Source organism: Lolium perenne, chromosome 4 (genome assembly GCF_019359855.2).
Source record: "Lolium perenne isolate Kyuss_39 chromosome 4, Kyuss_2.0, whole genome shotgun sequence".
Taxonomy (NCBI): domain Eukaryota; kingdom Viridiplantae; phylum Streptophyta; class Magnoliopsida; order Poales; family Poaceae; genus Lolium; species Lolium perenne.
In genome coordinates, this window is record NC_067247.2 from 186650162 (window position 1) to 186664780 (window position 14619).

The window sequence follows — 14619 nt, forward strand, 5'->3', positions numbered from 1 at the left end:
CGGCGACGCGCGCGCGCGGGACGACGCGACGTTACAGTAGAGCGGCGGAGGGCGGCGGCGACATACAGGGCGGCGGCGACGGCGTCTGCGCGGCGATGGCTTCTGCGGCGACGGCGAGGCTCGGCGACGGCGAGGCGCGGTGCGGCGAGCTCTCGATCGGCAGAGAGACGGAGCGAGCGGCGAAGAAGACGATGTGTGGGAGCGACGGTTCGGGAAAACTATTTATAGCCCCCTTTAGTCGCGGTTGGGGAGGAGAGCGCGACTAAAGGGTACCTTTAGTCGCGGTTGGCCAGCCCAACCGCGACTAAAGGCTTTTTTCGCCGGTTTTTCGTTCCCGCGCGGTATTTTTCGAATTACTTTTTGTTTTTCAAAATGTTAAAAATACAGAAAAACTCAGAAAAATAAAACTAATTCAATTCAAAATTTTAAAAATGCAAATAATATATCAAAAAATTCAGAAAAATAAAACTAATTCAATTCAAAATTTTAAAAATACAAATAATATATCAAAAAATTCATAAAAATAAAACTAATTCAATTCAAAATTTTAAAAATACAAATAATATATCAAAAAATTCATAAAAATAAAACTAATTCAATTCAAAATTTTAAAAATACAAATAATATATCAAAAAATTCATAAAAATAAAACTAATTCAATTCAAAATTTTAAAAATACAAATAATATATCAAAAAATTCAGAAAAATAAAACTAATTGAATTCAAAATTTTAAAAATACAAATAATATATCAAAAAATTCATAAAAATAAAACTAATTCAATTCAAAATTTTAAAAATACAAATAATACATCAAAAAATTCAGAAAAATAAAACTAATTCAATTCAAAATTTCTTCCCTCTTCCCGCCTCTGTCTTCTCGTTGGCCCCCTCTTCCCGCCTCTGTCTTTCCGCCGACCCCCTCTTCCCGCCTTGTCTTCTCGCCATTTCTTCCCTGTCTTCCCGTCTCTTTCTTCCCGCCAATTTCTTCCCGCCAATTTCTTCCCGCCTCTTTCTTCCCGCCACTTTCTTCCCGCCTCATGTCTTCCGCTCCCATTTTCCACGCCATTTGTCACTCCATATATGTAGCCCGGCTTGGCCAGCATTATCACATCTCTACAATCTCTCATCACTCTCTCATGGCTTCCACCGCACCCACTCTAACCTACCAGCAGGTGGAGGAGCTTTGCGCCTCGAACTACCCTTGCCCATCGGGACTACCGCGTCCCGCCGGCCGGAGCCTAAGCGCCGGCGGCGAGCAGTCCCTCCGTCCCTCGAGTGCTGCGGCCGGGCGGCCATCACGAACCACTACTACCTCGACCTCACGCCGGAGCAGCGGATGAATCCCCGCTGGCATCCCGATAACCAGCATACTTGGGACGCCTTCTTCATCAATCGGCGTGAGAGGGCGCTCGCCAGGTATGAGGAGGACGGTCTGCCTCCTGGGAACTTCCACGAGGCCGGCCGTCGGCTATGGTGGTACGGCCGGACTCTGCAGAGTGTCATGGACTACATCACGGCCGGCGATATCCCCGCCTGCGCTACCCTCAGTTCGAGCCACGAGTGCCACCCGACGACGGATGATGGCAGCAGCGACGGCGACGACGGCGGCAACTTAGAAGCGACGACTACCAGTACAACGGCGGCGGCTATGAAGACTACGTGTATGCATATTATACGCCTAGGCAGGAGTATGGTGAATCTCTCCAATTTTCATGTATCATCAGTGCTATCTCGAGTCTATTGAATCATTCGAAAATTTACAAAAAACTCATCTCGGTTTATATAATTCACATGATCCATTCAACAAAGTTTGGTACAATAAATTATTACAAATCATTTCTTTCCTTGTGTCCCTGCTTGCTTACGATTGTGCCGTATCCATGGAGCATCCTCATCATTTAACTTAATGCTTGGGTCAGTGTTCACTTTGAAGGGCGGAATTTCAGCAAACATATTATAATCTTCTGACATGTCTGTCTTGTCCTCCACTCCCACGATGTTTCTTTTCCCTGAAAGAACAATGTGGCGCTTTGGATCATCACATGATGTACTGATCGTTTTCTTATCTTTCCGTTTCCTCGGTTTGCTACTCATGTCCTTCACATAGAAAACCTGAGCGACATCTTTCGCTAGGACGAATGGTTCGTCAAGGTAACCAAGATTGTTGAAATCCACCATTGTCATTCCGTATTGCTGGTCCACCTTAACCCCACCTCCTGTTAGCTTGAACCATGTGCACCGGAACAAAGGGACCCTAAAGGAGGGTCCATAGTCAAGTTCCCATATCTCCTCTATGTAACCAAAATATGTGACCTTTTGCCCATTCTCGCTTCCTGCATCAAAGCGGACACCACTGTTTTGGTTGGTGCTCTTTTTATCTTGGGCGATCGTGTAAAATGTATTCCCATTTATCTCGTACCCTTGGAAAGTCGTTATAGTCGAAGATGGTGTCTTGGCCAACATGTACAACTGATCTACAACATGATCGTCATTCATTAAATGTTTTCTCAACCAACTGCCGAAAGTCTCCATGTGGGCCTTCCTAATCCAGGATTCAGGCTTCCCAGGGTTGTCCGAGCGTAAAATATTCTTGTGTTTCTCAAAGTACGGAGCCACCAAGCTGGAATTGGTCGGAAGCGTGTGGTGTGCTTCGATCGAGAGAATGGCCGTCCATACATATCGTTGATTTCCTTCCGATCGTGCCTTTTCCACTTAGTCTCCCCTCGTGCCGCGATCGAGGAAGACCAATCGGCTTAAGGTCAGGAACAAAGTCAACACAAAACTCAATTACCTCCTGATTTCCATAGCCCTTGGCGATGCTTCCTTCTGGCCTAGCACGGTTACGAACATATTTCTTTAATATTCCCATGAACCTCTCGAAGGGGAACATATTGTGTAGAAATACAGGACCGAGAATGGAAATCTCATCGACTAGGTGAACCAGGAGGTGCGTCATAATATTGAAGAAGGATGGCGGGAACACCAACTAAAGCTGACAAGACATTGGATCACATCGTTACGCAACCGTGGTAGAACTTCTGGATTGATTACCTTCTGAGAGATTGCATTGAGGAATGCACATAGCTTCACAATGGCTACTCGAACATTTTCCGGCAGGAGCCCCCTCAAAGCAATCGGAAGCAATTGCGTCATAATCACGTGACAGTCGTGAGACTTCAGGTTTTGGAACTTTTTCTCCACCATGTTTATTATTCCCTTTATATTGGACGAGAATCCAGACGGGACCTTCATACTGCTCAGGCATTCAAAAGATGACCTTCTCTTCTTTGGTCAGCGTAGGCGGCACGACCTTGAAAGCCGTTCAGGATGCCGGTCATCAGGGTCTTTCAAACGTTGCTGGTCCTGCCGTGCTTCCTTTGTATCATTTGTCTTCCCATACACGCCCAAGAAGCTTTGGAGGTTCACGCAAATATTCTTCGTAACGTGCATCACGTCGATTGCAGAGCGGACTTCTAGGACTTTCCAATATTCTAGCTACCAGAATATAGATTTCTTCTTCCACATGGCTGCGTGCCCGTCAGCTCCCTTCGGAACTGATTGTCCGCCAGGACCCTTTCCAAAGATGACTTTCAAATCCTTGACCATATCAAATACCTCAGCACCAGTGTGTTCCGCAGGCTTCGGCCGGTGATCTGCCTTGCCGTTGTAATGCTTGCCTTTCTTTCTTACTGGATGAATTTTCGGAAGAAATCGACGATGCCCAAGGTACACGTTCTTCTTACAATTTGGCAAATGTACACTTTCAGTCTCATGTAAGCAGTGCGTGCATGCATTGTATCCCTTATTTGACAGTCCCGAAAGGTTACTAAGAGCAGGCCAATCGTTGATGGTTACGAAAAGCAACGCTCGTAGGTCAAATTCCTCTTCTTTGTGCTCATCCCACACACGGACACCAGGTCTGCCCCACAGCTGTAAAATTTCATCAACTAATGGCCTTAGGTACACATCGATGTCGTTGCCAGGTTGCTTCGGACCTTGGATGAGCATTGGCATCATAATGAACTTCCGCTTCATGCACAACCAAGGAGGAAGGTTGTAGATGCATAGAGTCACGGGCCAGGTGCTATGGCTGGAGCTCTGCTCGCCAAAGGATTCATGCCATCCGTACTTAGACCAAATCTTATGTTCCTTGCGTCGGCTGCAAAATCTTTCAACTCTCTGTCGATCTTTCTCCATTGCGTTCCATCTGCGGGGTGTCTCAACTCCCGTCCGACTTACGGTCCTCTTTGTGCCATCGCAACAACTTGGCATGCTCTTTGTTCTGAGCAGACGTTTCAACCGTGGTATTATAGGAGCATACCACATCACCTTGGCGGGAACCCTCTTCCTGGGTTTCGGCCCTCAACATCGTCACCGGGGGTCATCGCCTCGATCTTATAACGCAATGCGGTGCATACCGGGCATTCATTCAAATTCTCGTATTCACCGCGGTAGAGGATGCGATCGTTGATGCATGCATGTATCTTCAGAACCTCTAAACCTAGAGGGCAGACAACCTTCTTTGCTTCGTACGTATTGGCGGGCAACTCGTTATTCTTTGGAAACATATTCTTCAACATGTTCAGCAAGTTTTCAAATGCCGAGTCAGCTACACCTGCCTGTGCCTTCCATTTCAGCAAATCCAGTGTGCAGCCCAGCTTTTTCAGACCATCATCGCATCCGGTACAGCGCCTTTACGTGATCCTCTAACATGCGATCCAAATTCTCCCTCTCCTTTTCAGTAATAGCGTCTCCGTGCATCAGCAATGGTCCGACCAAGATCATCAACGGGATCATCACGTGCCTCTTCTTCACCTTCCTTCACCTTCCCCTTCACCTTCAGCATCCTCCATGAAAGTATCACCGAAATGAGCAAGATAGCTTTCATCGATGAAATCATCCCCTTCTTCGTCTTCTTCCATTATAACCCCTCTTTCTCCATGCTTGGTCCAACAATTATAGCTTGGCATGAAACCGTGCCGAAGCAGGTGCATGTGAACATGTCTTGAGGAAGAGTAACCCTTCGATTCTTACGGTTAACACATGGAATGAGATAACAAAACCCCCTGCTTGTTCGCATTAGCCACTACGAGGAAATCTTTCAAACCCGTAGTGAACTCGCCGGAGAGTCGGTTACCGTACATCCATTGCCGATTCATCTGCATTATTATAATATAAAATATATAATTAACCATCATGCATTTGTTAAACTAACTAGCTACAAACAATATAAATTAAACAATGAACTACGCACATGCATATTTTATCAATGACACATCAAAGGTTCAAGTTGCTAACCGCGATCGAGGAGGAAAAAATAAATGAGAAAGCTCAAGTGTGGCTCCAACACTTCATATCATGTTTGTTTCATGCTCTTGGGGCATTTCATCAAACACCTTATGTGCATAAGAGGAACCAAAAGCAAACCTAACACCCACTTGTGAAGTTTGTGAAGAGAATGGCTCCAAATGGCTAAGTGTTGGCTGCTGGATGGGTATATATAGGGGGAGGGGCTTTAGTCGCGGTTGGCACAGCAAACCGTGACTAAAGGTGCCAGCCTTTAGTCGCGGTTGGCCTGGCCAACCGCGACTCACTGCGTGCACCAGCTGGCTACCGAGCGCCCTGGGCTCAGGCCTTTGAGTCGCGGTTCGCCTCCCGAACCGCGACTAAAATCCCATTAATCGCGTTCCTATAGCTTCGACTTATGGGGCTGGACGGAAGCCTGTTTTTCTACCTGTGACCCAACAGAAATAAAAGGAAGCCAAAAACAAGAACGAGATGAAAAAAGAGAGTAAACAAGACGATTAAATTTGATTAAACATTTACGAAAAATATCAACATCTACAATATAAAATCTATTTTATACAGTTTTTTAAAGAAAAAAGTGTTGATGTTTTTCGTAAAATGTTGATATTTTCCGTAAATATTAAATCAAAGTTTATACAGTTTGATTTTGACCGAACTCAAAACGTGAAGTAATTGTAAAGTGAGGGAGAATCTCGTACATGTTTGATATTTTTCATAAATATTTAATCAAATTTTATACAGTTTGATTTTGACCAAACTCAAAACGTGAAGTAATTGTAAAGTGAGGGAGAAGCTGGTACATGTTTCGACCTTCTCACCCACGCGTAAACTTATTTCATATGCTACCAGCCACCTAAGTTCATTAAATTGGTACAGAATTCTTAGACAAGTATACGCAGTATACCAATATTTAGTCCATTTCTAACAATAGTCAGATAAGTGCATTTATCGCTCGGGGATTCACCTACGCCACACAAATGGCTGTGTGATTACGAGAGCAATCCAGCTCGGGCGGACATAGTCCGCGTTCGGTTTGCTCACTGTAACAATCTCTACTCTGCCCATTTTGGATACGTCAGATTCCTTCTTTCTTAGATGGAAGAGTCGACCAGATCCTTGAACGCGGACTATGTCCGCCCGAGCTGGGTTGCTCTCGTAATCACACAGCCATTTGTGTGGCGTAGGTGAATCCCCGAGCGATAAATGCACTTATCTGACTATTGTTAGAAATGGACTAAATATTGGTATACTGCGTATACTTGTCTAAGAATTCTGTACCAATTTAATGAACTTAGGTGGCTGGTAGCATATGAAATAAGTTTACGCGTGGGTGAGAAGGTCGAAACATGTACCAGCTTCTCCCTCACTTTACAATTACTTCACGTTTTGAGTTTGGTCAAAATCAAACTGTATAAAATTTGATTAAATATTTATGAAAAATATCAAACATGTACGAGATTCTCCCTCACTTTACAATTACTTCACGTTTTGAGTTCGGTCAAAATCAAACTGTATAAACTTTGATTTAATATTTACGGAAAATATCAACATTTTACGAAAAACATCAACACTTTTTTCTTTAAAAAACTGTATAAAATAGATTTTATATTGTAGATGTTGATATTTTTCGTAAATGTTTAATCAAATTTAATCGTCTTGTTTACTCTCTTTTTTCATCTCGTTCTTGTTTTTGGCTTCCTTTTATTTCTGTTGGGTCACTGGTAGAAAAACAGGCTTCCGTCCAGCCCCATAAGTCGCGAAGCTATAGGAACCGCGACTAATGGGACCTTTAGTCGCGGTTCGGGAGGCGAACCGCGACCAAAGGCCTGAGCCCAGGGCGCTCGGTGGCCAGCTGGTGCACGTGGGGGGCTTTAGTCGCGGTTGGCCAGGCCAACGGCCAACCGCGACTAAAGGCTTTCGGGCACCTTTAGTCACGGTTTGCCAGGCCAACCGCGACTAAAGCCCCTCCCCTATATATACCCATCCAGCAGCCAACACTTAGCCATTTGGAGCCATTCTCTTCACAAACTTCACAAGTGGGTGTTAGGTTTGCTTTTGGTTCCTCTTATGCACATAAGGTGTTTGATGAAATGCCCCAAGAGCATGAAACAAACATGATATGAAGTGTTGGAGCCACACTTGAGCTTTCTCATTTATTTTTTCCTCCTCGATCGCGGTTAGCAACTTGAACCTTTGATGTGTCATTGATAAAATATGCATGTGTGTAGTTCATTGTTTAATTTATATTGTTTGTAGCTAGTTAGTTTAACAAATGCATGATGGTTAATTATATATTTTATATTATAATAATGCAGATGAATCGGCAATGGATGTACGGTAACCGACTCTCCGGCGAGTTCACTACGGGTTTGAAAGATTTCCTCGTAGTGGCTAATGCGAACAAGCAGGGGGGTTTTGTTATCTGTCCATGTGTTAACTGTAAGAATCAGAAGGGTTACTCTTCCTCAAGAGATGTTCACATGCACCTGCTTCGGCACGGTTTCATGCCAAGCTATAATTGTTGGACCAAGCATGGAGAAAGAGGGGTTATAATGGAAGAAGACGAAGAAGGGGATGATTTCATCGATGAAAGCTATCTTGCTCATTTCGGTGATACTTTCATGGAGGATGCTGAAGGTGAAGGGGAAGGTGAAGGGGAAGGTGAAGAAGAGGCACGTGATGATCCCGTTGATGATCTTGGTCGGACCATTGCTGATGCACGGAGACGCTGCGAAACTGAAAAGGAGAGGGAGAATTTGGATCGCATGTTAGAGGATCACAGAAAGGCGCTGTACCCCGGATGCGATGATGGTCTGAAAAAGCTGGGCTGCACAATGGATTTGCTGAAATGGAAGGCACAGGCAGGTGTAGCTGACTCGGCATTTGAAAACTTGCTGAAAATGTTGAAGAATATGTTTCCAAAGAATAACGAGTTGCCCGCCAGGACGTACGAAGCAAAGAAGGTTGTCTGCCCTCTAGGTTTAGAGGTTCTGAAGATACATGCATGCATCAACGACTGCATCCTCTACCGCGGTGAATACGAGAATTTGAATGAATGCCCGGTATGCACTGCATTGCGTTATAAGATCAGAGGCGATGACCCTGGTGACGATGTTGAGGGCCAGAAACCCAGGAAGAGGGTTCCCGCCAAGGTGATGTGGTATGCTCCTATAATACCACGGTTGAAACGTCTGTTCAGGAACAAAGAGCATGCCAAGTTGTTGCGATGGCACAAAGAGGACCGTAAGTCGGACGGGGAGTTGAGACACCCCGCAGATGGAACGCAATGGAGAAAGATCGACAGAGAGTTGAAAGATTTTGCAGCTGACGCAAGGAACATAAGATTTGGTCTAAGTACGGATGGCATGAATCCTTTTGGCGAGCAGAGCTCCAGCCATAGCACCTGGCCCGTGACTCTATGCATCTACAACCTTCCTCCTTGGTTGTGCATGAAGCGGAAGTTCATTATGATGCCAATGCTCATCCAAGGTCCGAAGCAACCTGGCAACGACATCGATGTGTACCTAAGGCCATTAGTTGATGAACTTTTACAGCTGTGGGGCAGACCTGGTGTCCGTGTGTGGGATGAGCACAAAGAAGAGGAATTTGACCTACGAGCGTTGCTTTTCGTAACCATCAACGATTGGCCTGCTCTTAGTAACCTTTCGGGACTGTCAAATAAGGGATACAATGCATGCACGCACTGCTTACATGAGACTGAAAGTGTACATTTGCCAAATTGTAAGAAGAACGTGTACCTTGGGCATCGTCGATTTCTTCCGAAAATTCATCCAGTAAGAAAGAAAGGCAAGCATTACAACGGCAAGGCAGATCACCGGCCGAAGCCTACGGAACACACTGGTGCTGAGGTATTTGATATGGTCAAGGATTTGAAAGTCATCTTTGGAAAGGGTCCTGGCGGACAATCAGTTCCGAAGGGAGCTGACGGGCACGCAGCCATGTGGAAGAAGAAATCTATATTCTGGTAGCTAGAATATTGGAAAGTCCTAGAAGTCCGCTCTGCAATCGACGTGATGCACGTTACGAAGAATATTTGCGTGAACCTCCAAAGCTTCTTGGGCGTGTATGGGAAGACAAATGATACAAAGGAAGCACGGCAGGACCAGCAACGTTTGAAAGACCCTGATGACCGGCATCCGGAACGGTTTCAAGGTCGTGCCAGCTACGCTCTGACCAAAGAAGAGAAGGTCATCTTTTTTGAATGCCTGAGCAGTATGAAGGTCCCGTCTGGATTCTCGTCCAATATAAAGGGAATAATAAACATGGTGGAGAAAAAGTTCCAAAACCTGAAGTCTCACGACTGTCACGTGATTATGACGCAATTGCTTCCGATTGCTTTGAGGGGCTCTGCCGGAAAATGTTCGAGTAGCCATTGTGAAGCTATGTGCATTCCTCAATGCAATCTCTCGAAGGTAATCAATCCGTAAGTTCTACCACGGTTACAGAACGATGTGATCCAATGTCTTGTCAGTTTCGAGTTGGTGTTCCCGCCATCCTTCTTCAATATTATGACGCACCTCCTGGTTCACCTAGTCGATGAGATTTCCATTCTCGGTCCTGTATTTCTACACAATATGTTCCCCTTCGAGAGGTTCATGGGAATATTAAAGAAATATGTTCGTAACCGTGCTAGGCCAGAAGGAAGCATCGCCAAGGGCTATGGAAATGAGGAGGTAATTGAGTTTTGTGTTGACTTTGTTCCTGACCTTAAGCCGATTGGTCTTCCTCGATCGCGGCACGAGGGGAGACTAAGTGGAAAAGGCACGATCGGAAGGAAATCAACGATATGTATGGACGGCCATTCTCTGATTGAAGCACACCACACAGTTCTGACCAATTCCAGCTTGGTGGCTCCGTACTTTGAGAAACACAAGAATATTTTACGCTCGGACAACCCTGGGAAGCCTGAATCCTGGATTAGGAAGGCCCACATGGAGACTTTCGGCAGTTGGTTGAGAAAACATTTAATGAATGACGATCATGTTGTAGATCAGTTGTACATGTTGGCCAAGACACCATCTTCGACTATAACGACTTTCCAAGGGTACGAGATAAATGGGAATACATTTTACACGATCGCCCAAGATAAAAAGAGCACCAACCAAAACAGTGGTGTCCGCTTTGATGCAAAGAACCGAGAATGGGCAAAAGGTCACATATTATGGTTACATAGAGGAGATATGGGAACTTGACTATGGACCCTCCTTTAGGGTCCCTTTGTTCCGGTGCAAATGGTTCAAGCTAACAGGAGGTGGGGTAAAGGTGGACCAGCAATACGGAATGACAATGGTGGATTTCAACAATCTTGGTTACCTTGACGAACCATTCGTCCTAGCGAAAGATGTCGCTCAGGTTTTCTATGTGAAGGACATGAGTAGCAAACCGAGGAAACGGAAAGATAAGAAAACGATCAGGACATCATGTGATGATCCAACGCGCCACATTGTTCTTTCAGGGAAAAGAAACATCGTGGGAGTGGAGGACAAGACAGACATGTCAGAAGATTATAATATGTTTGCTGAAATTCCGCCCTTCAAAGTGAACACCGACCCAAGCATTAAGTTAAATGATGAGGATGCTCCATGGATACGGCACAATCGTAAGCAAGCAGGGACACAAGGAAAGAAATGATGTGTAATAATTTATTGTACCAAACTTTGTTGAATGGATCATGTGAATTATATTACCCGTGATGTGTTTGGTGTCCATTTTCGAATGATTCAATTGACTCGAGATAGCACTGATGATACATGAAATTTGGAGTGATTAAGTAATACTACTGCCTAGGCGTATAATATGCATACACGTAGTCTTCATAGAAGCCGCCGTTGTACCGGTAGTCGTCGCCTTCTAAGTTGCCGCCGTCGCTGCTGCCGCTGCTTGTCGTCACTGCTGTCGGGTGGCGCTCGTGGCTCGAATCGAGGGTAGCGCAGCGGGGATATCGCCGGCCGTGATGTAGTCCATGACACTCGCGCAGAGTCCGGCCGTACCACCATAGCCGACGGCCGGCCTCGTGGAAGTTCCCAGAGGCAGACCGTCCTCCTCATACTCGGCGAGCGCCTCTCACGCCGATTGATGAAGAAGGCGTCCCAAGTATGCTGGTTATCGGGATGCCAGCCGGGATTCATCCGCTGCTCCGGCGTGAGGTCGAGGTAGTAGTGGTTCGTGATGGCCGCCGCTGGCCGCGCAAAGACTCGAGGGACGGGAGGGACCGGCTCGCCGCCGGCGCTTAGGCTCCAGCCGGCGGGGACGCGGTAGCCCGGTGGGCAAGGGTAGTTCGAGGCGCAAAGCTCCTCCACCTGCTGGTAGGTTAGAGTGGGTGCGGTGGAAGCCATGAGAGAGTGATGAGAGATTGTAGAGATGTGGTAATGCTGGCCAAGCCGGGCTACATATATGGAGTGACAAATGGCGGGAAAAATGGGAGCGGGAAGACATGAGGCGGGAAGAAAGTGGCGGGAAGAAAGAGGCGGGAAGAAATTGGCGGGAAGAAATTGGCGGGAAGAAAGAGACGGGAAGACAGGGAAGAAATGGCGAGAAGACGAGGCGGGAAGAGGGGGTCGGCGGAAAGACAGAGGCGGGAAGAGGGGGCCAACGAGAAGACAGAGGCGGGAAGAGGGAAGAAATTTTGAATTGAATTAGTTTTATTTTTCTGAATTTTTTGATGTATTATTTGTATTTTTAAAATTTTGAATTGAATTAGTTTTATTTTTATGAATTTTTTGATATATTATTTGTATTTTTAAAATTTTGAATTCAATTAGTTTTATTTTTCTGAATTTTTTGATATATTATTTGTATTTTTAAAATTTTGAATTGAATTAGTTTTATTTTTATGAATTTTTTGATATATTATTTGTATTTTTAAAATTTTGAATTGAATTAGTTTTATTTTTATGAATTTTTTGATATATTATTTGTATTTTTAAAATTTTGAATTGAATTAGTTTTATTTTTATGAATTTTTTGATATATTATTTGTATTTTTAAAATTTTGAATTGAATTAGTTTTATTTTTCTGAATTTTTTGATATATTATTTGCATTTTTAAAATTTTGAATTGAATTAGTTTTATTTTTCTGAGTTTTTCTGTATTTTTAACATTTTGAAAAACAAAAAGTAATTCGAAAAATACCGCGCGGGAACGAAAAACCGGCGAAAAAAGCCTTTAGTCGCGGTTGGGCTGGCCAACCGCGACTAAAGGGTACCCTTTAGTCGCGGCTCTCCTCCCCAACCGCGACTAAAGGGGGGGGCTATAAATAGTTTTCCCGAACCGTCGCTCCCACACATCGTCTTCTTCGCCGCTCGCTCCGTCTCTCTGCCGATCGAGAGCTCGCCGCACCGCGCCTCGCCGTCACCGCGCCTCGCCGTCGCCGAGCCTCGCCGTCGCCGCAGAAGCCGTCGCCGCCGCCGTCGCCGCCCGCCGCCTGTGCGTCGCCGCCGCCCTCCGCCGCTCTCGTAACGTCGCGTCGTCCCGCGCGCGCGTCGCCGGCCGCCCCTCGTCATCACCGAGCGCGAGAGAAAGAGAGAGGAGAGGCGCTGCGGGCCGCCGCCGCCGCCGCTCTGCTCGCCCGGCGGCGCTCGCCGGCGGGCCGCCGCATGTGCGCGCATGAGAGAGAGAGGGAGCGCGCAGACGAGAGCCCCGGCCTGCCTTTTTTTCTTTTTTTAGTTTTTTAGTTTTTTACTTTGTGTAACTATAAGTTTTTTTAATTAAAAACTAGTAAAAATGCAACTACAACTTTGACTTAATAAAAATTGAACTAAAATGGGTACTAAAAAAAGAACTAAAATTTTGACTTAATTAAAAACTTTGTCTTAATTAAAAACTTTGACTTAATTAAAAACTTTGTCTAAAAAAAGAACTAAAATTTTGACTTAATAAAAATGAACTAAAATTTTGACTTAATAAAAATTGACTTAATAAAAAATGAACTAAAATTTTGACTTAATAAAAAATGAACTAAAATTGTAACGCCGTACCGTCGCCAACGCCGCTAACGCGCTAACGCTACCTCTATTCATAAAAATGTAACGCCGTCAACGCTACCTCTATTCAACGCGCTAACGCTAACGCTTACCTCTATTCAACGCGCCAACGCCAACGCCGTCAACGCGCCAATGCCAACGCGCTCGTCCTCGCCTCCCTCTTCCGCGACACCCTCTCCCACCCCTTCCTCGCCCCCTCCTTTTGCCACCGCTATTTCACCACCGCCACCGGTCTCTCGGTCACTTTTAAAATAACTTAACAAAAGTTTGTCACTTTTAAAATAACAAAAATTTGTCTCTTTATATGTAGAAGAGATGTGATAATGCATATACACAATTAATTTGTTTTGACTACATGTTTTCGTGGATCGACATATGGCGGACGATAGAGCTGACCCGATTATGGACAACTATGATCCGGACGTTGAAGACCATATTTTCGGCATCATAAAAGGAGATATTCTATATGTGCCGACTGGACAAGAAGAAGATGATATCTCTTCTTATCTGAACCTTGAGGGTGAAGATGAAGGGCGCCGTCAGCAAGATGATGCCGAAGAAACGTCGATAAACGACGATCTTCAATTGGAAGTAGCAACCACCTCCGGCGCCGAGGTATATATATACATTGAGCCTCTGGTGATACAAACTAACTGATTTGAATAAATATGTGTGTACTAACGCGCGCGACTCTCTTTCTTATTTTAGCCCTTGGCCGGATCGTCGAAACAATCGAGTACGTCGTCAAAGCGTGGCGCAACCAAGACGATGAAACCAGGAGAAACATGCACCATCGAGGTTGTCGAGGAAGCAACCGGCAGGCCGCTGGAGCCCCGCAAGAACGCCACCAAGTTTATCAGCCAATGCGGAGCCGTTGTTAGAGACAACATCTCGATCACCGTCCAGGAGTGGAATGAGCCAAAGAAGGCACGTCTTGGTTTCACTTTTGTCGATAAGAGAACAAAAAAAGATTGCTTCAACAAGCTTATGGAACATTTCGTTCTACCTCTGGAATACCACAAATACGATGAGGAGGGTAACAAGATTGAGGAAAACAAGGAGAGGTGCAAGCTAGTCAAACAGTTCGCTCTTTCTAAGATGTCCGACGCATTCCGGAAATACAAGCAAAATCTAGCCCATGACTTTGTCAAGCAGAACAAGACTCCGGATTTCAAAGGACAATATGAGAAACTGCAACATGATTGGCCAGAATTTGTGAAGCAAAAGAAATCGGAGCCGTTCCTTCAAATATCGAAAAAAAATAAGGAAAATGCGGCCAACTTAGGTATTACTCTTCGTGAACTGTT